Below are 26,071 nucleotides of genomic sequence, written 5' to 3'. Positions count from 1 at the left end.
TATATAAATCATGTTGTCATCATTGTCTAGACATGGTTTTGTCCAATCAAATATGCATACTTGAATTATTTTCTTTATTGTCAATATCTGCCATAATCCTGGTAGGTAATCCATAAAGTTCTAATACACAGTATCAGAATAATTCATGTTGTCCGTTTTTTTAATATTGGGTTTGAACATTTTTATTTTTTATTATCTTTAAGTGGTTGTGCTATTAACTTTTATCAAAGCAGCATATGAATACAATATATCTTGATGAATGCCACCCCTTTCAAACTTCTCACCCATCTCTACCCTATCCACTTCCTAACTCTTCTTAATTTTGTAGGGTATACACTGGATTCTTAACTTCATTCCCCCTCATTTGTCTGTTCCTTTCCCTTAACCCCACCATAATTCTTCCATGTACTCACTTCCAGGTGTCTTATTTGTTGAACTTTGATTCTTGCCTTTCTAAAATATTACACTAATGAATTCTCCCTTGTGTGTACTGTTTTTCAGTTAATAAATTTATATAGATTTGCATAGTACCCAGTGTATTTGCTTGTAAGTTTATAAGCTAAAGGTAACTTCCACATATAAGTGAAACATGTGCTTTGTCTCTCTGGGCCTGAATTACATGAATTAGCATAATTTTTTTAGGTCTTTCTATTTTTAAGTTCTTACATAGGGTACAATACCATTCTTCCTAATAGATGAGTACAATTTCATTGTATCCATGTACCATGCTTTCTTGAACCATTCCAAAATTGAGGGGTATCTAGACTCTATATTTCATAAGCAGGTATTCTACCACTTAGACCACATCTACTGTTTGGGTTTTTTGCTTGGTTTTTTTTTTTTTTTTTTTTTTTGAGACATAGTCATGGTATGAGCTCCAGACTGGCTTCAAAAATCACAATATTATCCTCCTGCTTCAGATTTGTAAGTGCTGACATCGACAAATGTGCACCATACTTACCTGGGCTCCAGTTTTCACTTAAACTCAGCTTCTCAATAGTTTTTACCACATTTTTTTAAAGTTTAATTTAATTGTCAAGGTGATGTACAGAGGGGTTAGTTACATATGTAAGTTAGTGAATACATTTCTTGTCAAACTTGTTATTCCCTCCCTCATTTTTCTCCTACTCTTCTTCCTCCTGAACCCTGCCCCCCCCCCCCACAAGGTTGGACATTTTGTTTCTAATGTATTGTCTTGTGAGTATCTCTGTTGCATTGGTTGGCCCTCTGTCTTTTGTCTCACCATTTTGTTGTTTCTTTTCCCTTCCCTAATTCAGATAAATGTATATATAATACCCAGGGCACCAAAATCAAATACAGTGATGACAAGGGATAAAACAAGAAAAAAACAGAAAAGAAAAAAGATAATATAGTACAGTAAAATCAACAGCAACAAAGAAAATCCTCTTGTGTTCATATCTTTGAGTTCATTTTGCTTAGTATCATCTTGTATGGTCATATGTATACAGCTTTTGAGCTATTTTGCTCATCTGCTAGGAATATCCTAGACATATTACAAATGAAGGAAATCATGGGATCCATATATATTTGGGTCTGGCTTACTTTACTTAATATTTTTTCCAAGTCTTTCCAGTTCCTTACAAATGGGATAATGCAATTCTTTCTGATGGAAGCATAGAATACTATTGTGTATATATATATCATATTATCTTGATCCATTTATCTACTGAGGGGCATCTGGGTCACTCTATAAACACTACAGGTAAACATGATGAATTAAAAGATTGAAAGTCTTCCACATTTTTATTGGCATCAACTACTTATACAAAGGCTTCCTTTTGATATATTTGTATATGTATATAATATACACAATCCAGAATCACCCTTTCTGCATCACTTCTTTATCATTTATTCTCAAATCGATCTCAACAAGCTCCACTTTTCCATTGTATAACATATACATGAATTATTTGACCCTATTCACTCTCCTTATACTCTGTTAATTCCCTTGCTACTAGGATCCACATCTGGATATGATCGAGTTTACATTCCTTTCTCTTCAAGCAGTCCCAATTAGAAACATTTTTCAAAATAAAAAAATATGGACAAAGTGTCAAACTCTAATTTTTTTTTTTTCATGTACCATGGTTGGTATATCAAGGAACCAACTGTAGAGTTAAATTTTAGAGGAATAGAGCACAGTTAAATGTTCAAGTTTGATCAAATGTTCTCTTGCTACCATAGAAAATCCTCTAATGCAAATATATTTGTCATATTTCACAAATAAATAAATGAAATTTCTACTCATAATTCTTTATTTTGAGCATTGCAAGTTTGGTTATAAGGCTTGAACTCAGGGCCTGGCAATGGCCCTGAGCTCTAGAGCTCTGCCACTTTGAACCACAGCTCTACTTCCTTTTTTTTCCTGGTGATTATTTGGATATAAGAGCCTCATGTACTGTAATGCCCAGGCTGGCTTTGAACCAGGCTCTTCAGATCTCAGCCTTCTGAGTGTCTAGGATTATAGTCATAAGGCACAAGTGCCTGACTCTACTCATGTTATGTCATAGAAAAAATGAATATTTTAATGAAAATGTGTGCAATAGAAGGACTCAAATGTTTTTTAACATATTTCTAAGCTATTTCTTTGTTGTTTTGTATGTCCCTCCCCCCACAGTATAACCCCTGTTTTCACTGTATTTGATGTTGCTATAATTCGTGGAGGGGAAGGGAAAAAACAAATTGTTTAAATGGGGATACAGGTGGACTCATTGCAATAATGAGATGTACAAGATGTTATGTTGAAAATGAACTTTACAACTTTAGTGCAAGATTGGGGGGGGTGGTGAGGAGAGGAAGATGGGAAAGGATAGTAAGCAGAAACAAAGGAGGAGGTAACAATGCTTGATAAGAAATGTTCTCATTACCTTGCCCATGTAATTGTAACCACTCTGTATGGTATTTTCACAATAATAAAAAACAGAAGAGTGTGAAAATACTTACTATTTCATACTGAATTTCAATTGTAACAATATTTTGTGAAGTTTCTGAAAAACCTTAACCAAGTAAGTATCCAGAAGAGACAAGGATGAGGGGAAACAGCTCTGTGCACATTACATCAACCATTTCATACAGTGGTACACATCAAAATGTTACTCCTCCCACAGGTTCAACTCTGGTTGAACCTGCTCATGATGACAGGATAACTGGCTTCCATCATTCAAGTGTCTCAGACTCTAGTCTAATCAACTTGGGGATTAAATGTAATATATGAGATCATTATAGTAATATTCTATTCTTATTGTTTGTTTGTTTTAATGATACTTAGGTTCCAACACAAAGCCTTATGCTTGCTAGTCAGTCACTTCACCAATTAAGCCATGTCAAGAGTCCAACATTCTAATAGTTCCCTCTGCCAAGTCTCCTAGAATTGTTTCCTTGAATGACTGCATAATAGTGAATTTGCCATCTATTCAGTCATTGTAACATATTTTAGATGCCTAAAATTTTATTTTAAGCAATACCAGATAGTGAGTTTCAAAGTGGCTAACTTTAATAAAATAAGCAAATATATTTTATGTAACCAAATATTGATGTGCAGAAAATCTCTAACTCTAATAGTAGAGTTTCTGTAATTAAATTGTAAAATGTGATGCCAGGCTGATAGCCACAGGGATAAATAGAACTTCAAAAATATTATTTAATGTACTCATCTCAGCAACCTAGCTTGAAATGATACAGGAAAAATCACTTTCTACAAAAAAAAGTCAATAGAAATCCATCAATTTTCTCTCACTTCACCAGCCTTAATGCTTTAGGGAAGTGACATATTCCTCTCAGCCTCAAGTATCTGGAATATTGCCAACTTCTGTACACACTTTAAGAGTTCACTAAGAAGAGCTTAGTTTAGAAGGAGCAGTGTGCTATCGAGGTATTTATCACTGCCTGTCTTCCATCTAACTTAACATCATGTTAATAAGAAACACCTTGATTACTTGAAAGAATGCAAATGAAATGAAACTGAAACATATCTAAATAAAGTAGTGTTATCAAGGCTTTTCTTCAAAACGAATTGCACAGATATTTTACCACACACATAATTGAGTTTCCTTCTTACTCATATTTAATTTATGTATGGAAAAGGCAATTTCTAAGACACAATTCAAAGTCACTCATATTTACTGTGTCTAATAAAAAAAATCCTGGTGTATCATCCTGTGGTCATATAACACCATCCATTGTTTTGATCATGTTGATGATGAAGGAAAAACAATTTTAAATGCTATGCTTCTTTGATGATAGACTATACAATTACACAGAAAATATCTTTGAATCAAAACAGACTCACATTTTATTGTCACACAAATCCCACAACAACCTTCCATCTGCATGAGTAAGTGTAGCAAAATATTTAAATTATCCTACTCTGGCATGTTCTGAATTCATACACAATTCATTTTCACACAAATCCGTTACCTGCAAGCAAACATGTCTAAAGAAAATGAATTGGTTTCTCATGGCACTCTGTGAATTTGAACATAAATCTGAGAAGGGATTATCACAGAGTAGTTATGGTAAGAGGAAAAGATAACAAAATTAACACTTAATATTATGATTTAACTGTGTAAAACCTTTCAAGATCAATATTCTGAGCTATATATGAATCACTAGGAATTTGATAACTTATAATCATGACTGTAATACACAAAGACACACAAACACTTTTGATACCACTTATGAATTCTACAATATGTCAAATGGAACATTTATATCACAGTCTACATACAAAACACATATTTTCTCAAAGAAAAGTAAGAAAGGCAATAGGAAAGCAAAGGTGATATATAATAGAAACAACTATGAAATTAATGTTTTACTCAATGTGGCATTTTTATATATTATTGTGAAAGGAAATTTATCATGTAGGTCATTTTGTTGCCCTTAGTAATAAACTATTCATATTTACTGGCAGCCTGAAAATAAACACTTGAAATTTAAAGTCATATGTTTGATTACTAAGCCTTTTTTCTTTTCCACCAAAATTACTGAAAAATTAATTATGGTCACATTATTTGGAACTGACTTCTTTAAATCAGCAAAGGGTAGGTTGGAGATTATATATATATATATATATATATATATATATGTATACACAGTACATATATACATATATATCATATATGTACGCATAAAAAGATAAAACACTAGTTAATGCTTATTTTCAGTTAAATATTCAAATTCACTTTGTTACTTGTTGTAATTTTATATACAGATCAAATTCTCTATAACTGAAGGAATTCTTATTGGTTGGGCTACAATTCTATTGTCAAAATAGAAAATCCTCTCCCCAAACTTCAATATAATACCAAATTTTACTTAAAACTAAGGATGATTCCATAGTTTTGTGGTTTCTACCCACAGGTAATAGTAACAGGAATATGGTCAGTATTACACATTTTTTCCAGGTCTCTCTTTTATACTACAAATGCCAAAATTGACTGGAGAAGACTGATATTTTAGTACTTTGATTATAATTAGCTATTATAGGCAATAATTTGATTATCCCAATTTAAACAAGTGTAAATATCAAAATTACCTCGTAAATCGTGTGAAATGCAAGGTAAATCTTCATTTACAAGATAACACAGGAGCCAGGCGCTGGTGGCTCACGAGTATAATCCTAGATACTCAGGAGGCTGAGATCTGAGGAACACGATTCAAAGCCAGCCTGGGCAGGAAAGTCCGTGAGACTCTTATGTCCAATAAAAACCCCTAGAAAACCAAAAGTTGCACTGTGGCTCAAGCGATAGAGCGCTCACCTTGAGCTGAAAAGCACAAGGACAGTGCTCAAGCCCAGAGTTCAAGCCCCACAACCGACCAAAACAAAAACAAAAAACAACAAGATGACACAGGATTGAAGAAGTTAAATGATACAGTAGCTACAGCATAACTACAAAGTCCATAATGAGAAATGGGTAGTGGCACAGTCTTACAGGAAGGTGTCAACTAACCCTTTTATATAAATGAATCTTTAAGCTTTGAAGGGAAGGTACTGATACCTGGCAAAACAGGGACCTGAAAGTCACAGCAAAGGTTGACTAAAACTGAGAAATCTAAATTGTTCCTATATTCTCTTAAATAGTCTGCTAGTTTAATCTCTTTTTAAAACTAATTCTTTAAAATAATTATCTTTAAGTTGTACAAAGAAGTTGCCATTTAAGCAAAGGACATAGCTAGCAAGATAAATAACAAGCACACAGATTGAGAGATCTTTACTAGCTATACAACAAACAAAAGCCTCATATCTAAAATACACTATGAGCTCAAAAAAATTAAACCCTGAAAAACAAATCCTCAAAGAAATAACAGTCTCACTAAAATGGGCTAAAGACTTAAAGAGAGATTTCCCTGAAGAAGAAATATGAATTGACAATAGACACATGAAGAAATGTTCAACATCTCTGGGCATTAAAAAATGCAAATCAAAACTACATTGATACTTCACCTCACCCCAGTTAGAGTAGCCATTATCGAGAAAACTAATAAAAAACAGATGCTGGCAGGGATGTGGCCAAAAAGGAATACAACTACACTGTTGGTGGGAATATAAACTTGTTCAACCACTCTGGAAAGCAGTATGAAGTTTCCTCAAAAGAATAAACACAGAGTGAGTTCCCCTATGATCCAGCAATCCCACTCCAGGGCATTTACCCAAATGACCACAAACAAGGCCACCCTAAAGCTACCAGGAGAACCATGTTCATTGCACTATTATTTACCATAGCTAAGATAAGGATTCAACCCAGATACTCCTCCATACATTGTGGTATATATACACAATGGAATTCTATGCTTCCATTGGGAAAAAATGACATTGACCCATTTGTAAGGAAATGAAAAGACTTGGAAAAATTATATTAAACCCAAAGAAGTGTAAGTTACATGCTTTTCCTCATTTGTAATAACTAGAATATCTCTAGGATATTCTTAGCAGAGGATCAAGATGGCTCAATAATTATATGCATATGCCTTTAAAAATGATACTTATCAAAATAAACTCCAAGAAATGGAAACAAGAGACCTTTTTTCGTGCACTGTTTGTAGTAATTTCTTTTTCCTTTCATTCTTTCTCCCATGTCCTGCCTTGGTTTATTCCCTAGAGTCAATGTTTATAATTTCTGTTCCATTTATCTTGTATGTAAGTTTATCTGACTTAGTGAATGGAAGGGGAAATAACAGAAATGGTGGGACAACAGTGATACTTACTAGACACTATTGTGAAAATGAACTTTACAGCTTCAGGGGAGGGGAGTCAAGTTGGGGGAACTGGGAGAAAATGAAGGAATGGGAAACACTGTTCAAAAAGAAATGTACTCATTACCTGACTTATGTGGCTTACATTACCTGTACAATAAAATTAGAAAGAAAAATATACCACTCGGAAAAAAATGTTGTCATTTAACAAAACAAATAAAATATATAGTGATCAAGGTCACTACCTTCAACATTCTCACCACTCTCTCCCCTACCCATCCCCTGCCTGATTTTTATTAATTTTGTAGGATATTCATTAGGTTTCTGGTCTCTATTTTCCCCTCACTTCAACTTGTACAACCTTTACAAGTCCCTGCTTTCCTGGTGTTTCATTTTGCTGAACTTTGACTTGGGCTTTCTAAAGAATTACTCCATTTGAAATCTCCCCTGAATCTACCATAGTTCAGTTAATATATTTATATACACTTCGATATCACCCAACATATTTACTTATGAGTTTGTAAGGTAAATCTGGCTTCCACATAAAAGGGAATATATGTATCCTTTGTCTGGGCCTGACTTACTTCAATTAACATAGTTTTTCCCCCACATTTTTCCATTTCTTTACAGCACAATAACATACTTTACAATGAATTAATTAATTTCCTTTGTGTATATATACAATTTTTTTTATCCTTTCTTCCATTGAGAGTCATTTTGGCTGATTTCATACCTTGGGTGTGGTGAATAATGCTGCAGTAAACATGGTTGTGCTGATGGTTTTATTGTATCCTCATTTGTAATCTTTCTCCAAAATACTCTCTCTCTCACACACACACACACACACTCACTTTCTATATATCTCTCCTTAATTTCCTTCATCCTATCATATTTCTCTCTGTGTGACTATAGAGTGATGCTCATTTGGAGTCCAAATATTTTATTTACTAATTTTATAAGCACCATTCATGCTAATAGATAATATAATTTTACCTTATTTCTAAATTATGTTTTAAACAAATATTCATTTGACATAAATCAATTACAGAAAAGAATCTCCAAATAAACTTAAATAATTTATATATTTCTAAGTGAATATTAGCATTTATACATTCAGTTATAAAGATGATTCAGTTATAAAGATGATTGGTTATCTTTATAACCATTTGAATTCATTATAAGGAAAATATAAAAATAAAATATAAAATTCAATTTTCAAGTTCTTGATGTCAAAACCTACTTTAAAAATGGCCCCAAAAGAAAGAAATGTGAAGTTAATCAAATCAATAATTTTTATGATCTACGCATTGTGATAAAAGTGTGTTAATTTAGACAAATCTCAATTCTTATTTGTGTATTTGGCTTTATTTGGAAAGTTTGTATGCACTGAATACACTTATTCTTATATTTTGCAAAATAAGTACTAGCACATTCTTTAAAATATTCGCATACATGGTTAAGCATTCTATGTATACTGAAAGCCATTTGGTATGGGGCAAGGTGGGTAGCAGAGTGAAAATAGAATACATAAATATTTGTAGTATATGCATGTATGTACATATATATATTCTGTGTGTATAATATTTTCTTGAAAATTAAGAATTTTAAAATAAGCACAAATTTTCCTCACTACTAATAAATGTTAAAGGTGATGTAAAATGAAAAGCCCTCTTTTCCTTCAATATCTATGATACTGACAATATGGTATATCAATTTAAAAAATACTTGTAAATAAGTTATCAAATAAAATTTAAAAAGTAAATAGTTCAGAAAAAATATATTAGACTTGAGATCCTTCTACTGTTCTAGTAAAGGTATCATCAGAGACAGAGTAGCTATGTAATCTTTTGGTCACAGGAGGCTAATGAAATCTGCAGTTCAAAATTATTCCTGTGATGCCTGAAATAGAGATGTAGATCACTGTTCATCCTACCTTAGACAACCTTTTCTGTGTACAGACCTCAAACACACTCAAATATATATATACATATATATATATATATATACATGTATAATTTAGGATATGTACATTTTTAGACAATACATTCTCTCAAAATATTACCTATTCCATACAAAGAAACAATTCACAACTCACGTTCTGGTGGTCTTCGCAATTTTACATTTGTAGTTTGTACCACTAAATAATTGAATACAAGCAGTATTTATGCTAGTTTATATTCAGAAATGAAAGAACTACTGATCAAAATTTTATATAGATACATTAAGTGACCAGAAACTTCTACCTGTGTAATAGTTGCTCCACAAAGAAAATTGATAAAATTCTATACATCATTTATAGACATAATCATAGTATGATTATTCATTTTAGTAATACATTAATTTAGAAAAAATCATGAATTTTAAATGCAGTTTTGAATTTATACATCTGTGTGAGGGGTGTATAATGTGGCCAATCATTACTAAAAGGAGGTGACATAGTATGTGTGTTCTTTTTTTAATGTTGTGAAATTTCTTTTCTTTTCTTTTTTTATTGTGAAAATACCGTACAGAGGGTTTACAATTACATGGGCAAGATAATGAGTACATTTCTTATCAAGCGTTGTTGCTACCTCCTTTGTTTCCCCTTCCCATCTCCCACCCACCCTCCACTCCTCCATGCACCTCCTTCCCCTCCCCCGTCGCCCCTGCCAAACTTGTAAAGTTCATTTTTCGACATAACGACTTGTACATCTCATTGTTGCAATGGTCCACCTGTATCTCTATTTTTTTTAATTGTGAAAATACTGTACAGAGGGGTTACAATTACATGGGCAAGATAATGAGAACATTCCTTATCAAGTATTGTTGCCTCCTCCTCTGTTTCCCTTTCCCATCCTTTCCCATTTCCCCACACACACTCCGCTCCCCCCCCCCAAAGTTGTAAAGTTCGTTTTTTGACATAACGACTTGTACATCTCATTGTTGCAATGGGTCAAACTGAACCCCTATTTAAACGATTTCTTTTTACCCTTCCCCTCCAAAAATTCCTATCAACATCAAATACAGTGAGAGCAGGGATTATACCGTGGGGAAGGACATAAAAAGCAACAAAGAAATCATCTTTTAAATATGTTAGAAACAATCACATGAAAGAAAAATCATTTGAATACTTATTTTGGGGTTCATTTTGCCTAACATCAGCTTATCTGATCTTTTCTGCTTGTCTCAGACATATACTAGTTATTGCAAATAAGGGAAACCATGGGACCTATGTTTCTTTGGGCCTGGCTTACTCCTCTTAATATAATTTTTTCCAAGTCTTTCCATTTCTTAACAAATGAGGCAATGTCATTCTTTGTGATGGAGGTATAGAATTCCATTGTGCATATATACCACATTTTCTTGATACATTCATGTACTGAGGGGCATCTGGGTTGGTTCCATACTTAGCTATGGTAAATAATGCTACACTAAACATAGTTGTGTTGGTAGCTTTAGGATGGTCTTGTTTGTGATCATTCAGGTAAATGCCCCAGAGTGGGATTGCTGGATCATAGGGGAGCTCTATGTGGAGTCTTTTGAGGAACCTCCATACTACTTTTCAAAGTGGTTGAACAAGTTTACACTCCCACCAACAATGCGGTAAGGTTCCCTTCTATCCACAGTCTTCTTACAGAGAGAGTGAATCATTTTTTTCCTTTAATGATAAGCTTGGTTTTTAAAATAATGAATTCCTTTCCAGCTTGCTCCTGCTATATGTGTCTTTATCATTTCTGTAATGTCCTTGCTTTCCTCTAGACTGATGTAATTCTCTTCATATTGACACATACTTCCCCAGGGAATTCTGGGATAAGGGTGAATGCTTTTAGTGTTATATGACATTTTGAATCTCAATGACTAGTACTTTTGCTCCTATGTTCCCATATGTTCATATAATGGCATTCTGAAATTAGATATCACCAAAAGCATGCAGCCTCTAACCATTACTTTCAAGTTGTGATCTATTATTCTTAATATTTTTTGTCTTTAAGTTGATTTTATAAAATGATTTTATATTTTGTCATTAGTATGATCGGTTTTTTGAATCAAATAATTATTGTGTAGACTGATCAAAATCAGTAAAATTGTGCTATTGACAAAATACAAATATTAAAATGCCTCTCATCTTTTTTCTTTGAGAGTCTCTGGACTAAGACAAAGAAGTCATTAAGATTATGTTTTTTTGTCCTTCAATAGTTCTATGATTTTTTTTTTTTGGTTGGTTGTGGGGCTTGAACTCTGGCACTGGGTATTGTTCCTGAGCTCTTCAGCTCAAGGCTAGCACTTTACCATTTGAACCACATAGCCACTTCTGACTTTTTCTGTTTTCGTGGTGCAGAAGAAATGAACCCAGAGCTTCAGGCATGTGAGGCAAACACTCTACCACTGAACCACCTTTCCAGCCCAGTTTTGTTTCGTTTTTTCTTTTTTTAAAAAACAATGAAGTCCAAATATCTAACTCCTCTAAACAATTAATGTACTGTTTATCAAAATAAATACCAGGATGTGGAAACATGTTTTGTGGAGGGGGGCAGGTCAAGGAGAACATAGAAGAGAGGGAAGAAATGTGAGCCAATGCAATCATTATATCAATGTACATTATGTAAAAAATAAATTCTGTAACTTGAAAATAGAGACAGGAAGGGAAAAATGGGGAAAGATGCAAGAAGTAGTGTCATTAACCAAGAAGCATTATAGTTGTAACCTGACTAATGGAACAGAAACCCCTTTGTAAGACTAATTAATCATCATTTTTTGTACATCAATGTAGTCATTTTTAATATTTTCATTGTGAAAATACCATACAAGGGGTAACAATTACATGAGCAAGTAATGAGTACATTTCTTACCAAGCATTGTTGCCTCCTCACATATTTACAAAATGATTTCTTTGTTGCTTTGTATGGCCTTCCCCCTGGTATAACCCCTGTTTTCACTGTATTTGATGTTAGTATAATTTGGTGAGGAGAAGGGAAAAAACAAATTGTTTAAATAGGGATACAGGTGGACCAATTGCAACAATGAGATGTACAAGACATTACATCGAAGAAAAAACGAATTTTACAACTTTGGCGAGGGTGAGGTGGTGGTGTGGGGGTCCAGGGAGGGCATGGAGGGAGGGGATAGGGTAGGGATAATCATCATTTTTTTGAAGTTTATATTTTGAAATAAATAACTTAATTATTTGGCTTATTCTTAATTACAATAGTAAAAGCATTTGCCTTACTCTAAAATATTATTTTTGTATTCACATTAAATAGCATTAGTAGTTTCTTATTTCTAAATATATTTTAGAATTTGTCACTTTCTTTTTTAATTTTTATTTATTTTTTATTGTGAAAATACTGAACAGAGGGGTTGCAATTACATGGGCAAGATAATGAGTACATTTCTTTTTTTTTTTTTTTAATTTAATTTAATTTTATTTGAGAACATACTGTACAGAGGGGTTACAATTACATGGGCAGGATAATGCATACATTTCTTACCAAGCATTGCAGCCTCCTCCTTTGTTTACCCTTCACCTCCCTTCCCAGCCTCCCCCCTTCCCCCCACCCAATCATACCCCCCTCCCCAACCCCCAACATTGTAAAGCTGGTTTTGACATGACATTTTGTACTTCTCATTGTTGCAACAGGTCCACCTGAATCCTTAAACGAATTGTTTGTCCCCATTTCCTCCACATGTTATACTGAAATCAAATATAGTGAAAGCGGGGGTTACACTGTGGGGGAGGGACATACAAAGCAACCAAGAAATAATCTTATAAATGCGTTAGAAACACATGCATGAAAGAAACAAAAACATTAAAATACATATTTGAGGGTTTGTTTTCCTAACATCACATTCTCTGACTTTTTCTGCTTGACTCATACCTATACTAGATATTGCAAATAAGGGAAACCATGGGACCTATGTTTCTTTGGGTTTGGCTTACTTCACTTAATACAATTTTTTCCAAGATTTTCCATTTCCTAACAAATGGGGCAATGTCATTCTTTCTGATGGAGGCATAGAATTCCATTATGTATATATACCACATTTTCTTGATCCATTCATCTACTGAGGGGCATCTGGGTTGGTTCCATATCTTAGCTATGGTAAATAATGCTGCAATAAACATAGTTGTGCTGGTAGCTTTAGTGTGTTTGTAAACATTAGGGTAAATGCCCAAAACTGGGATTGCTGGGTCATAGGGGAGTTCTATGTGAAGTCTTTTGAGGAACCTCCATACTGCTTTCCAAAGTGGTTGAACAAGTTTACATTCCCACCAACAATGAAGTAAGGTTCCTTTCTGTCCACATCCCCTCCAGCATCTGTTGTTGTTAGAGTTCTTGATTTTTGCTGTTCTAACTGGAGTGAGGTGATATCTCAATGTTGTTTTGATTTGCATTTCTTTTATGGCTAGGGATGTTGAACATTTCTTCATGTGTCTATTGGTCATCCTACTTTCTTCTTCAGAGAAGCTTCTCTTTAAGTCTTTCGCCCACTTACTTATTGGGCAGTTGTTTCTTTGAGGATTTGTTGTTGGGTGGTTTAATTTTTTGAGTTCCAAGTATATTTTAGATATGAGACCCTTGTCCGTTGTATGGCTAGTAAAGATCTTCTCCCAATCCGTGGGCTTTCTATTGATCTTGCTAGCTATGTCCTTTGCCATGCAGAAGCTCTGCAACCTTATGCAATCCCATTTGTCCAACCTTTCTTTGATTTGTTGTGTTTCCGGGTCTCTATTCAGAAAATTTCGGCCTGAGCCAAGGAGACCCAGGGTTTCTCCTATTCCATCCTGTAATGTTTTCAGAGTGTCTGCTTTGAGTTCAAGGACTTTGATCCATTTGGAGTTGATTCTGGTGCAGGGTGATATATAAAGATCTAGCTTTAGTTTTCTACATGTAGTTAACCAGTTTTGCCAGCACCATTTACTGAAGAGGCTGTCTGTCTTCCATTCTATTGTTTTAGCTCCCTTATCGAAGATTAGATGGCTATAGGTCTGTAGGTTCATTTCTGGGTTTTCAATTCTATTCCATTGGTCCTGAGGTCTGTTCTTATGCCAATACCAAGCTGTTTTGATTACTATGGCTTTATAGTAGAGTTTGAAATTTGGTATTGATATTCCTCCAGCAGTGTTCTTTCCGTTGAGGAGTGTTTTTGCTATTCGGGGTCTTTTATTGTTCCATATGAATTTTTGGATTGCCTCTTCTATTTACTTGAAGAATGAGGGTGGAATTTTGATAGGTATTGCATTGAATTTGTAGATAGCCTTGGGAAGTATTGCCATTTTCATGATGTTAATCTTTCCAATCCAGGAGCATGGGAGGTTTTGCCATTTTTTAAGTTCTGTGTTGATTTCCTTTTTCAAGATTTTAAAGTTTTCATCATAGAGGTCCTTCACTTCTTTAGTTAAGTTAATTCCTAGGTATTTTATTTTTTGTGGGGCTATTACAAATGGAGTTGCTTTCCTAATTTCAGCCACACTTTTCTCATTGTTGGCATACAGAAAAGCCATTGATTTTGGGGGGTTAATTTTATAACCTGCTACTTTGCCAAAGTTTTGAATCAGCTTGAGTAATTTGGGAGTGGAGTCTATGGGATTCTTTAAATACAAGATCATGTCATCTGCAAAGAGGGAGAGTTTTATTTCTTCTTTCCCTATTTGGATCCCCTTTATGTCTGCATCTTGTCTTATTGCTGTAGCTAGGCATTCTAATACTAGATTGAAGAGAAGTGGAGAGAGTGGGCATCCTTGTCTTGTTCCTGAGTTAAGAGGAAATGGCTTTAGTTTTTCACCATTGAGTATAATGCTGGCTGTAGGTTTGTCATATACAGCCTTTATTGTATTGAGGAATGTTCCACGGATTCCTAATTTTTCCAAAACCTTCATCAGGAAGGGGTGTTGGATCTTGTCGAATGCTTTTTCGGCGTCTATTGAGATAACCATGTGGTTCTTATTCTTGCTCCTGTTGATGTGATGAATAATATTAATTGATTTGCGTATATTGAACCAGCTTTGCATCCCTGAAATGAATCCTGTTTGATCATGGTGTATGATTTTTTGGATGAATTGTTGAAGTCGGTTGGCCAAAATTTTGTTGAGAAGTTTAGCATTAATGTTCGTCAAAGAAATGGGTCTATAGTTCTCTTTCTTTGATGAGTCCCTGCCTGGTTTTGGGATGAGGGTTATGATGCCTTCATAGAATGTGTTCGGTAGTGAGCTTTCTCTCTCAATTTCATTGAAGAGTTGGAGGAGAATTGGTGTGAGCTCTGCTTTGAAGGCCTTGTAAAATTCCGCTGTAAAACCATCTGGTCCTGGACTTTACTTAGCTGGGAGGTCTCTTATTGCTGTTTCTATTTCAATGCTTGATATGGGCCTGTTAAGATAGTTTAACTCATCTTGGTTTAGTTTTGGCATGTCAATATTTGCTAGGAAGAGGTCCATTTCTGTCAAGTTCTCAAACTTATTAGCATAAAGTTTTGAGAAGTATTCCCTTATAATGTTCTGAATCTTGGTTGTTTCCGTGGTGATGTTTCCATTCTCATCTCTGAGTTTATTAATTTGGGTGTGTTCTCTTCTTTTTCTGATAAGATTTGCTAAGGGTCTGTCAATTTTGTTAAGTTTTTCGAAGAACCAACTCTTTGTTTTGTTGATTCTTTCTATAGTTTTTTTGGATTCTAATTCATTTAATTCTGATTTAATTTTGATTATTTCTTTCCGTCTACTGGATTGGGGTTTATCTTGCTGCTCTTTTTCAAGGAGGTTTAGATGTGTCATTAAATTGTTAGTTTCAGATCTCTCCAATTTGTTGATGTAGGAGCTCAGAGCTATAAACTTGCCTCTGAGTACTGCCTTTGCTGTGTCCCAGAGGAGCTGGTATTTTGTGTGTTCATTTTTGTTGAATATCATGAACATTTGAATTTCCTTTCTAATCTCTTCCATGACCCACTCATGATTCAGCAGTGTGCTGTTCAGCCTCCATGTGATACCGGACTTTCTTTGGTGGCTTTGGTGTTGAGTTCTAATTTTATTCCCTTGTGGTCAGAAAGAATGCAAGGTATAACTTCAATGTTTCTGAATTTAGACAAGTTTGCTTTGTGGCCTAAAATGTGGTCTATTTTAGAAAATGTTCCATGTGCTGCTGAGAAAAACGTGTATTCTGGTGCTGCTGGGTGAAATGTTCGGTAGATGTCTGTTAAGTCTAGTTGATCTATGCAGCTGTTTAGATCTGCGGTTTCTCTGTTGAGTTTTTGCCGAGTTGATCTATCTAGTGGGGAGAGTGGTGTGTTAAAATCCCCAACAATTAATGTCTTTGGATCTATATGGGATTTGAGGGAAAGTAGTGTTTCTTTGATAAATTTGGGTGCTCCATTGTTTGGCGAATAGATATTTAGAATTGTAATATCCTCCTGAAGGAGAGATCCTTTAATTAGTATGTAGCGACCTTCTTTATCTCTTTTCATGAATTTTAATTTGAAGTCTATTTTATCTGATATTAGGATGGCAACTCCCGCCTGTTTATGGGGTCTGTTTGCTTGGTAGATTTTGTTCCAGCCTTTAACTTTGAAAATATGTTTGTTTTTACGGGCAAGATGTGACTCCTGCAGGCAGCAGATAGAAGGGTCTTGTTTTTTAATCCAACTAGACAGTCTATGTCGCTTAATTGGAGAGTTCAGTCCGTTAACGTTTAGAGATAGGACTGAGAGGTATTTGGGAGTTCCTCCCATGTTATCTACCTTCTTGGGAGCTGCGAAAACTGGGTTTTTCCTATGGTTCTTGGATTCTCAGTTTGGGTGCAGTTTCTTGGCCTTTATTGCGGTCTTGTTGGTTTTCTATGTGTAGGACATCTTTAAGAATCTTTTGTAGGGCTGGTTTGGTGGAGATGTATTGTTTCAATTTTTCTTTGCTATGGAAGGTTTTTATTTGGCCTTCAGTTATGAAGGAGAGTTTAGCTGGGTACAGTATTCTTGGTTGATAATTGTTTGTTTTTAGGGCATGGCATACATCATTCCAGGCTCTTCTTGCTTTGATTGTCTCTGCTGAGAAATCTGAGGTGATTCTAATTGGTTTCCCTTTATAGGTGATTACCCTTTTCTCTTTGACAGCTTTAAGGATCTTTTCCTTGTTCTGAGTTGATCCTGTGTGGATTATAATGTGGCGGTGGGATGTCCTATTCTGGTCTGGTCTATTTGGGGTTCTAAAGGCTTCTTGTATCTGGACAGGCCTATCTTTTTGCATGTTTGGGAAGTTCTCTGCTAGGATCCTGTTAAACAAATTTCCTAGACCATTAACTTCTGTTTCTAGGTGCTCCTCTACACCCATTATCCTTAGATTAGGCCTTCTGATGGTGTCTTCCAAGTGTTGGATAGATCTATCATATTTCTTGGACTTGTCTTGGATGGTTGTATGTTCTTTCTTTATAATATCTAGGCTGTCTTCAATCCCTGAGATTCGATCTTCTGCATGGTCTAACCTGCTGTCAAGACTCTCTACTTTGTTTTTTTATCTCTTTTCCTTCTAGTTGGTCAGCTTTGATGGCTTCAAGTTCTTTGTTGAAGCTCTGTTTTAGGTCTTGTATGAATTTCTTTACTTCCTTAATTTGGTGTTCAGTGTTTGTCCTCAAATCACTTAGTTGATTGGTTATGGTTTCTTTGGGCTCCCATTCCTTCTGTTGGGTTCCATTCAGCATTCCCTTTGTGGTCTCCCTGACTTCCTTCAGCTCTTTGTTAATGGATTCCATGAATGCCTTTAGTGATCTTTGTGTGTTCTCTACCTGGTCTCTCAATTCCTGTATTACTCTTTGATTAGCTTCCTCCCGTTCGTGGGATTCCTGCAGATCTCTTTGAGTGTTCTCAGCCTGCTCACGCCATTTCTCCCTTTCTCTTTGAGTATTCTCAAGTTGTTCACGCAAATCCTGTATCAGTTTTTGAGTAGCTTCCTCACGCTTATGATATTCCTGTATAAACTTCTGGGATGCCTCCTCTCTCTCCCTTCACACTCATACAGAGTCCTTTGTACGTTGTCAAACTTCTCATTTATCATGTTTGCCAGCAGTGTTTGTAGAGCTATTTGGGAACTCTCCTCTGGATTATTCATTATCTGTTCTAACCCCTGATTATCAAGATTGGGAATTGAGATACCCGAATTTGCCATTTTTCTTGTGTTTTTCCGGCTTACTCTGCCCATTTGAGATGAAGATAGCACCAGTTTTGTGCTAGAACACTATCTTAAGGCAACCATCAACCAAAGTTTGCATTTGCACAGTCAATAGTCTACAGATACAATCTAGTTCAACAGATACATCTATTCGACATCAAACAACTATATGTTAAAGGACTTTGAACTGCAGAGAAGAATTTGGAAAACCAGAAATTATTAGGGTTAGGGAGAGATGTGGGTAAAAAATAGGAATAGATTGGTGTGGGGAGGCACAGGGAGAGTTAACTATGTCCTAATCACAATGCAGGAAATAGGTTGGGTAGGATACAAGTAGAGAGAGAGAGAAAAAGAAGAAAGGGAAAGGGGAATGAAAAGAGACCAGAAAAAAAATGGAAACGTAAAAATTAATGTTATTTTAGAGATTAAAAGACCATCTATTTAGAGAGGGATGTGAATATGTTGAGAGAAAGGGAGGGACATAGAGGAGATGTGAAAAACTTTAAAAAAATGCTTAAAATATTATATAGGTATAAAGAGGTAGCACTGCTATTAATGAATTTAAGTCTCAGAGCTTTTGAATTGAGTAATAAGTTTGTGGATTAAGTGTGTACACAATGGGGGGTAGGGTCTACTAGTTAACTACGGGTTTATCTGAGGATGTGCAGGACAAGAGTTAAGTCATATAAAGAAGAACAAAAGAGGAAAAGGTGGAAAGAATAAGAAAGTGAGAAGAAAAGATCAGAAGTTCAGTAGAGCTAGACAAAAAACAAAAAAATAATTAAGAATGAAAGAAAAAGAGAAAGAAGACAAGAAAAGAAAGGAAAACACACATTCACGTATTCCTAAAATAAAAATTATAAGAGGAGAAGAAAAAAAAAAAAGTTACTGGAAACAATTATTTTTTCAGAAGAGGCAAAAATTAAAGATTAATAAAAGTTTTAGAAAAGGAAAAAAAATTTTTTATATATATAAGGTAACAAAAAACGAAAAAAAAAAAACAAAACAAAACAAAAGAAAAAAAGAAAAGAAGAAGAAGAAAAAAAAAAGTTCTTTGATTTTTTTTGGGGGGGGGGAGGGGTGGGAAGAGTCCTGTATCTCCCTTTTGTCTGTAACCAGAGTCTGGTTGGAATCTCTGGTCAGCTTGAGGTCCTGTGGCTTGATTGGTTTCTTAAGTCAGTTTGGTGGAACAGGCAGATAAATGCTCTGCTTTACCCAAGATTTTGAGATCCCCCTCCCAGGTTAGTTTACTGGGAGGGTGATCTGCTTTGAGAATCACCAAAGAGGGGGATGCAGTGATGAGGCTAGGTTCTGGGTAGAGTTGAGGCCTTTCAACAAACAGTAGCTTTTCCCTGGGGCTATTTTGTGAAAAAAACTCACAGCACCCAGCCTGGAGCCATTCTCAGGGTTTCTGTTTTTCAATTGATTGTGGTGGCTGCTAGAGGGAGGGGCAGCCTCTGGCTCTGGTTACCCGGTGAGGAGAGCCACTCCAATGGCTGGCGCCTGAGCTGGGTGACTTTTCCCTGGATGGAACTGAGTCTGTGAGGTCACTTCGCCATTAAGTTCTTGTGACCTGCTAAATGACTCGTTTTATTCCAAGGCCTGAGCTGGAGCTAGCCACTCCTCGGAGCTTTGTCGGTATCCAAGATGGAGATCACCGGTGCTGGGGTGGGAGGGGTGGCCTTCCCTCCTCTGCTCCCTGAGAAGGAGTGAGGGAGTCGGGCTTCTACGCACGCCGAGTCTTGGATCCTGGGTCGTCTCTGGTCTGCAAAGTGCAGGATGAAGTTGTCCACTCCTTGTCGGTTCTTGCTGGTGTTGAGTAGAATCTGCTCATCCGCTGCGTCTGACTCCTTCATCCCGGACTGTGTCTCAGGTATGCCCCCGCGGCGGTGGTCGCCACCGCAACCCTGCCGCCGCAGCGGCAGCTGCTGGCAGGCGCTCAGATGTGTCTGCTTGGCTTCCCCTCTCTTGACTAACTCTCTGTCCTGTGATGGCACACTTGGTGTGATTCTCTGGCTTGGGACTGTTCACTGGAACTCTGAAACTGTTTTCTATGCAAGAGCTTGTTCAGATTCCAGCTTCTCCTCCGCCATCTTCCCGGAACTCCTCCATGAGTACATTTCTTATCAAGCATTGTAGCCTCCTCCTTTGTTTCCCCTTCCCATCCCTTCCAAGCCTGCCCCCATCCCCCCACCCAATCCTCCCCCGCCCCCACCAAAGTTGTAAAGTTCGTTTTCGACATGACAATTGGTACTTCTCATTGTTGCACTTTCTTTTCTTTTTTATTATTTTTTTTTGATACTACAGTCTAATACATTTTAATTCATTTTATGTTTTGTAAAGTGTGATTACTTATCAAAATTAATTATGCCTGAAACATTTTAAAACCGTATGTGTTTTTTTTTTTTTTTTTTTTTTTTTAAATTTAATTTAATTTTATTTGTGAACATACTGTACAGAGGAGTTACAGTTACATGGGCAGGATAATGTGTACATTTCTTACCAAGCATTGCAGCCTCCTCCTTTGTTTATCCTTCACATCCCTTCCCAGCCTCCCCCCTCCCCCCCTAATCCCAATCCTTCTCCTTCCTCCCTCCCCCCAGCCCCCCCCCCCCACCAACATTGTAAAGTTCGTTTTGGACATGACAACTTGTACTTCTCATTGTTGCAACAGGTCCACCTGTATCCTTAAACAACTGGTTTTTCCCCATCTCCTCCACAAGTTATACTGACATCAAATATAGTGAAAGCAAGGGTTATACTGTGGGGGAGGGACATACAAAGCAACAAAGAGATAATCTTATAAATGTGTTAGAAACACATGCATGAAAGAAAAAAACATTAAAATACACATCTAAGGGTTCATTTTCCTGACATCACATTATCTGACCTTTTCCGCTTGACTCATACATATACTAGATATTACAAATAAGGGAAACCATGGGACCTACGTTTCTTTGGGCCTGGCTTACTTCACTTAATATAATTTTTTCCAAGTTTTTCCATTTCCTAACAAATGGGGCAATGTCATTCTTTCTGATGGAGGCATAGAATTCCATTGTGTATATATACCACATTTTCTTGATCCATTCATCTACTGAGGGGCATCTGGGTTGGTTCCATATCTTAGCTATGGTAAATAATGCTGCAATAAACATAGTTGTGCTGGTAGCTTTAGTGTGGTCTTGTTTGTAAACATTAGGGTAAATGCCCAAAAGTGGGATTGCTGGGTCATTGGGGAGCTCTATGTGGAGTCTTTTGAGGAACCTCCATACTGCTTTCCAAAGTGGTTGAACAAGTTTACATTCCCACCAACAATGAATTAAGGTTCCTTTCTGTCCACATCCCCTCCAGCATCTGTTGTTGTTAGAGTTCTTGATTTTTGCCGTTCTCACTGGAGTGAGGTGATATCTCAATGTTGTTTTGATTTGCATTTCTTTTATGGCTAGGGATGTTGAACATTTCTTCATGTGTCTATTGGCCATCCTTCTTTCTTCTTCAGAGAAGTTTCTCTTTAAGTCTTTCGCACACTTATTTATTGGGCAGTTGTTTCTTTGAGGATTTGTTGTTGGGGGGTTTAATTTTTTGAGTTCCAAGTATATTTTAGATATGAGACCCTTGTCCGTTGTATGGCTAGTAAAGATCTTCTCCCAATCCGTGGGCTTTCTATTGATCTTGCTAGCTATGTCATTTGCCCTGCAGAAGCTCTGCAACTTTATGCAATCCCATTTGTCCAACCTTTCTTTGATTTGTTGTGTTTCCAGGTCTCTATTCAGAAAATTTCGGCCTGAGCCAAGGAGACCTAGGGTTTCTCCTATTCCATCCTGTAATGTTTTCAGAGTGTCTGCTTTGAGTTCAAGGTCTTTGATCCATTTGGAGTTGATTCTGGTGCAGGGTGATATATAAGGATCTAGCTTAAGTTTTCTACATGTAGTTAACCAATTTTGCCAGCACCATTTACTGAAGAGGTTGTCTTTCTTCCATTCTATTGTTTTAGCTCCCTTATCGAAGATTAGATGGCTATAGGTCTGTGGGTTCATTTCTGGGTTTTCAATTCTATTCCATTGGTCCTGAGGTCTGTTCTTATGCCAATACCAAGCTGTTTTGATTACTATGGCTTTATAGTAGAGTTTGAAGTTTGGTATTGATATTCCTCCAGCAGTGTTCTTTCCATTCAGGAGCGTTTTTGCTATTCGGGGTCTTTTATTGTTCCATATGAATTTTTGGATTGCCTCTTCTATTTCCTTGAAGAATGAGGGTGGAATTTTGATAGGTATTGCGTTGAATTTGTAGATAGCCTTGGGAAGTATTGCCATTTTCACGATGTTAATCTTTCCAATCCAGGAGCATGGGAGGTTTTGCCATTTTTTAAGTTCTGTGTTGATTTCCTTTTTCAAGATTTTAAAGTTTTCATCATAGAGGTCCTTCACTTCTTTAGTTAAGTTAATTCCTAGGTATTTTATTTTTTGTGGGGCTATTACAAATGGAGTTGCTTTCCTAATTTCAGCCACACTTTTCTCATTGTTGGCATACAGAAAAGCCATTGATTTTTGGGGGTTAATTTTATAACCTGCTACTTTGCCGAAGTTTTGAATCAGCTTGAGTAATTTGGGAGTGGAGTCTATGGGATTCTTTAAATACAAGATCATGTCATCTGCAAAGAGGGAGAGTTTTATTTCTTCTTTCCCTATTTGGATCCCCTTTATGTCTGCATCTTGTCTTATTGCTGTAGCTAGGCATTCTAATACTAGATTGAAGAGAAGTGGAGAGAGTGGGCATCCTTGTCTTGTTCCTGAGTTAAGAGGAAATGGCTTTAGTTTTTCACCATTGAGTATAATGCTGGCTGTAGGTTTGTCATATACAGCCTTTATCGTATTGAGGAATGTTCCATGGATTCCTAATTTTTCCAGAACCTTCATCATAAAGGGGTGTTGGATCTTGTGGAATGCTTTTTCTGCATCTATTGAGATAACCATGTGGTTCTTATTCTTGCTCCTGTTGATGTGGTGAATAATATTAATTGATTTGCGTATATTGAACCAGCTTTGCATCCCTGAAATGAATCCTGTTTGATCGTGGTGTATGATTTTTTGGATGAATTGTTGAAGTCGATTGGCCAAAATTTTGTTGAGAAGTTTTGCATCAATGTTCATCAAAGAAATGGGTCTATAGTTCTCTTTCTTTGATGAGTCCCTGCCTGGTTTTGGGATGAGGGTTATGATGGCTTCATAGAATGTGTTCGGTAGTGAGCTTTCTCTTTCAATTTCATTGAAGAGTTGGAGGAGTATTGGTGTGAGCTCTGCTTTGAAGGCCTTGTAAAATTCCGCTGTAAAACCATCTGGTCCTGGACTTTTCTTAGCTGGGAGGTCTCTTATTGCTGTTTCTATTTCAATGCTTGATATGGGCCTGTTAAGCTGGTTTAACTCATCTTGGTTTAGTTTTGGCATGTCAATATTTGCTAGGAAGAGGTCCATTTCTGTCAAGTTCTCAAACTTATTAGCATAAAGTTTTGAGAAGTATTCCCTTATAATGTTCTGAATCTTGGTTGTTTCCGTGGTGATGTTTCCATTTTCATCTCTGAGTTTATTAATTTGGGTGTGTTCTCTTCTTTTTCTGATAAGATTTGCTAAGGGTCTGTCAATTTTGTTAAGTTTTTCGAAGAACCAACTCTTTGTTTTGTTGATTCTTTCTATAGTTTTTTTGGATTCTAATTCATTTAATTCTGATTTAATTTTGATTATTTCTTTCCGTCTACTGGATTGGGGTTTATCTTGCTGCTCTTTTTCAAGGAGGTTTAGATGTGTCATTAAATTGCTAGTTTCAGATTTCTCCAATTTGTTGATATGGGAGCTCAGAGCTATAAACTTGCCTCTGAGTACTGCCTTTGCTGTGTCCCAGAGGAGCTGGTAATTTGTGTGTTCATTTTTATTGAATAGCATGAACATTTGAATTTCCTTTCTAATCTCTTCCATGACCCACTCTTGATTCAGCAGTGTGTTGTTCAGCCTCCATGTGATACTGGACTTTCTTTGGTGGCTTTTGGTGTTGAGTTCTAATTTTATTCCCTTGTGGTCAGAGAGAATGCAAGGTATAACTTCAATGTTTCTGAATTTAGACAAGTTTGCTTTGTGGCCTAAAATGTGGTCTATTTTAGAAAACGTTCCATGTGCTGCTGAGAAAAACGTGTATTCTGATGCTGCTGGGTGAAATGTTCGGTAGATGTCTGTTAAGTCTAGTTGATCTATGCAGCTGTTTAGATCTGCGGTTTCTCTGTTGAGTTTTTGCCGAGTTGATCTATCTAGTGGGGAGAGTGGTGTGTTAAAATCCCCAACAATTAATGTCTTTGGATCTATATGGGATTTGAGGGAAAGTAGTGTTTCTTTGATAAATTTGGGTGCTCCATTGTTTGGCGAATAGATATTTAGAATTGTAATATCCTCCTGAAGGAGAGATCCTTTAATTAGTATGTAGCGACCTTCTTTATCTCTTCTCACGAATTTTAATTTGAAGTCTATTTTATCTGATATTAAGATTGCAACTCCCGCCTGTTTATGGGGGCCGTTTGCTTGGTAGATTTTGTTCCAGCCTTTAACATTGAAAATGTGTTTGTTTTTACGGGCAAGATGTGACTCCTGAAGGCAGCAGATAGAAGGGTCTTGTTTTTTAATCCAACTAGACAGTCTATGTCGCTTAATTGGAGAGTTCAGTCCGTTAACATTAAGAGATAGGACTGAGAGGTATTTGGGAGTTCCTGCCATGTTATCCACCTTCTTGGGGGCTGCGAAAACTAGGTTCTTCCTATGGTTCTTGGATTCTCAGTTTGGGTGCAGTTTCTTGGCCTTTGTTGCGGTCTTGTTGGTTTTCTATGTGTAGGACATCTTTAAGAATCTTTTGTAGGGCTGGTTTGGTGGAGATGTATTGTTTCAATTTTTCTTTGCTATGGAAGGTTTTTATTTGGCCTTCAGTTATGAAGGAGAGTTTAGCTGGGTACAGTATTCTTGGTTGATAGTTGTTTGTTTTTAGGGCATGGCATACATCATTCCAGGCTCTTCTTGCTTTGATTGTCTCTGCTGAGAAATCTGAGGTGATTCTAATTGGTTTCCCTTTATAGGTGATTAACCTTTTCTCCTTGACAGCTTTAAGGATCTTTTCCTTGGTCTGAGTTGATCCTGTGTGGATTATAATGTGACGGTGGGATGTCCTATTCTGGTCTGGTCTATTTGGGGTTCTAAAAGCTTCTTGTATCTGAATAGGCCTATCTTTTTGCATGTTTGGGAAGTTCTCTGCTAGGATCCTGTTAAACAAATTTCCTAGACCATTAACTTCTGTTTCTAGGTGCTCCTCTACACCCATTATCCTTAGATTAGGCCTTCTGATGGTGTCTTCTAGGTGTTGAATAGATCTATCATACTTCTTGGACTTGTCTTGGATGGTTGTATGTTCTTTCTCTATAATATCTAGGCTGTCTTCAATCCCTGAGATTCGATCTTCTGCATGGTCTAACCTGCTGTCAAGACTCTCTACTTTGTTTTTTATCTCTTTTCCTTCTAATTGGTCAGCTTTGATGGCTTCAAGTTCTTTGTTGAAGCTCTGTTTTAGGTCTTGTATGAATTTCTTTACTTCCTTAATTTGGTGTTCAGTGTTTGTTCTCAAATCACTTAGTTGATTGGTTATGATTTCTTTGGACTCCCATTCCTTCTGTTGGGTTCCATTCAGCATTCCCTTTGTGGT

The sequence above is a fragment of the Dipodomys spectabilis genome, unplaced genomic scaffold (assembly GCF_019054845.1).
Source record: "Dipodomys spectabilis isolate Male_0828 unplaced genomic scaffold, ASM1905484v1 ptg000140l, whole genome shotgun sequence".
In the NCBI taxonomy this organism is placed as follows: domain Eukaryota; kingdom Metazoa; phylum Chordata; class Mammalia; order Rodentia; family Heteromyidae; genus Dipodomys; species Dipodomys spectabilis.
Note: the sequence above shows the minus strand (reverse complement) of the source record.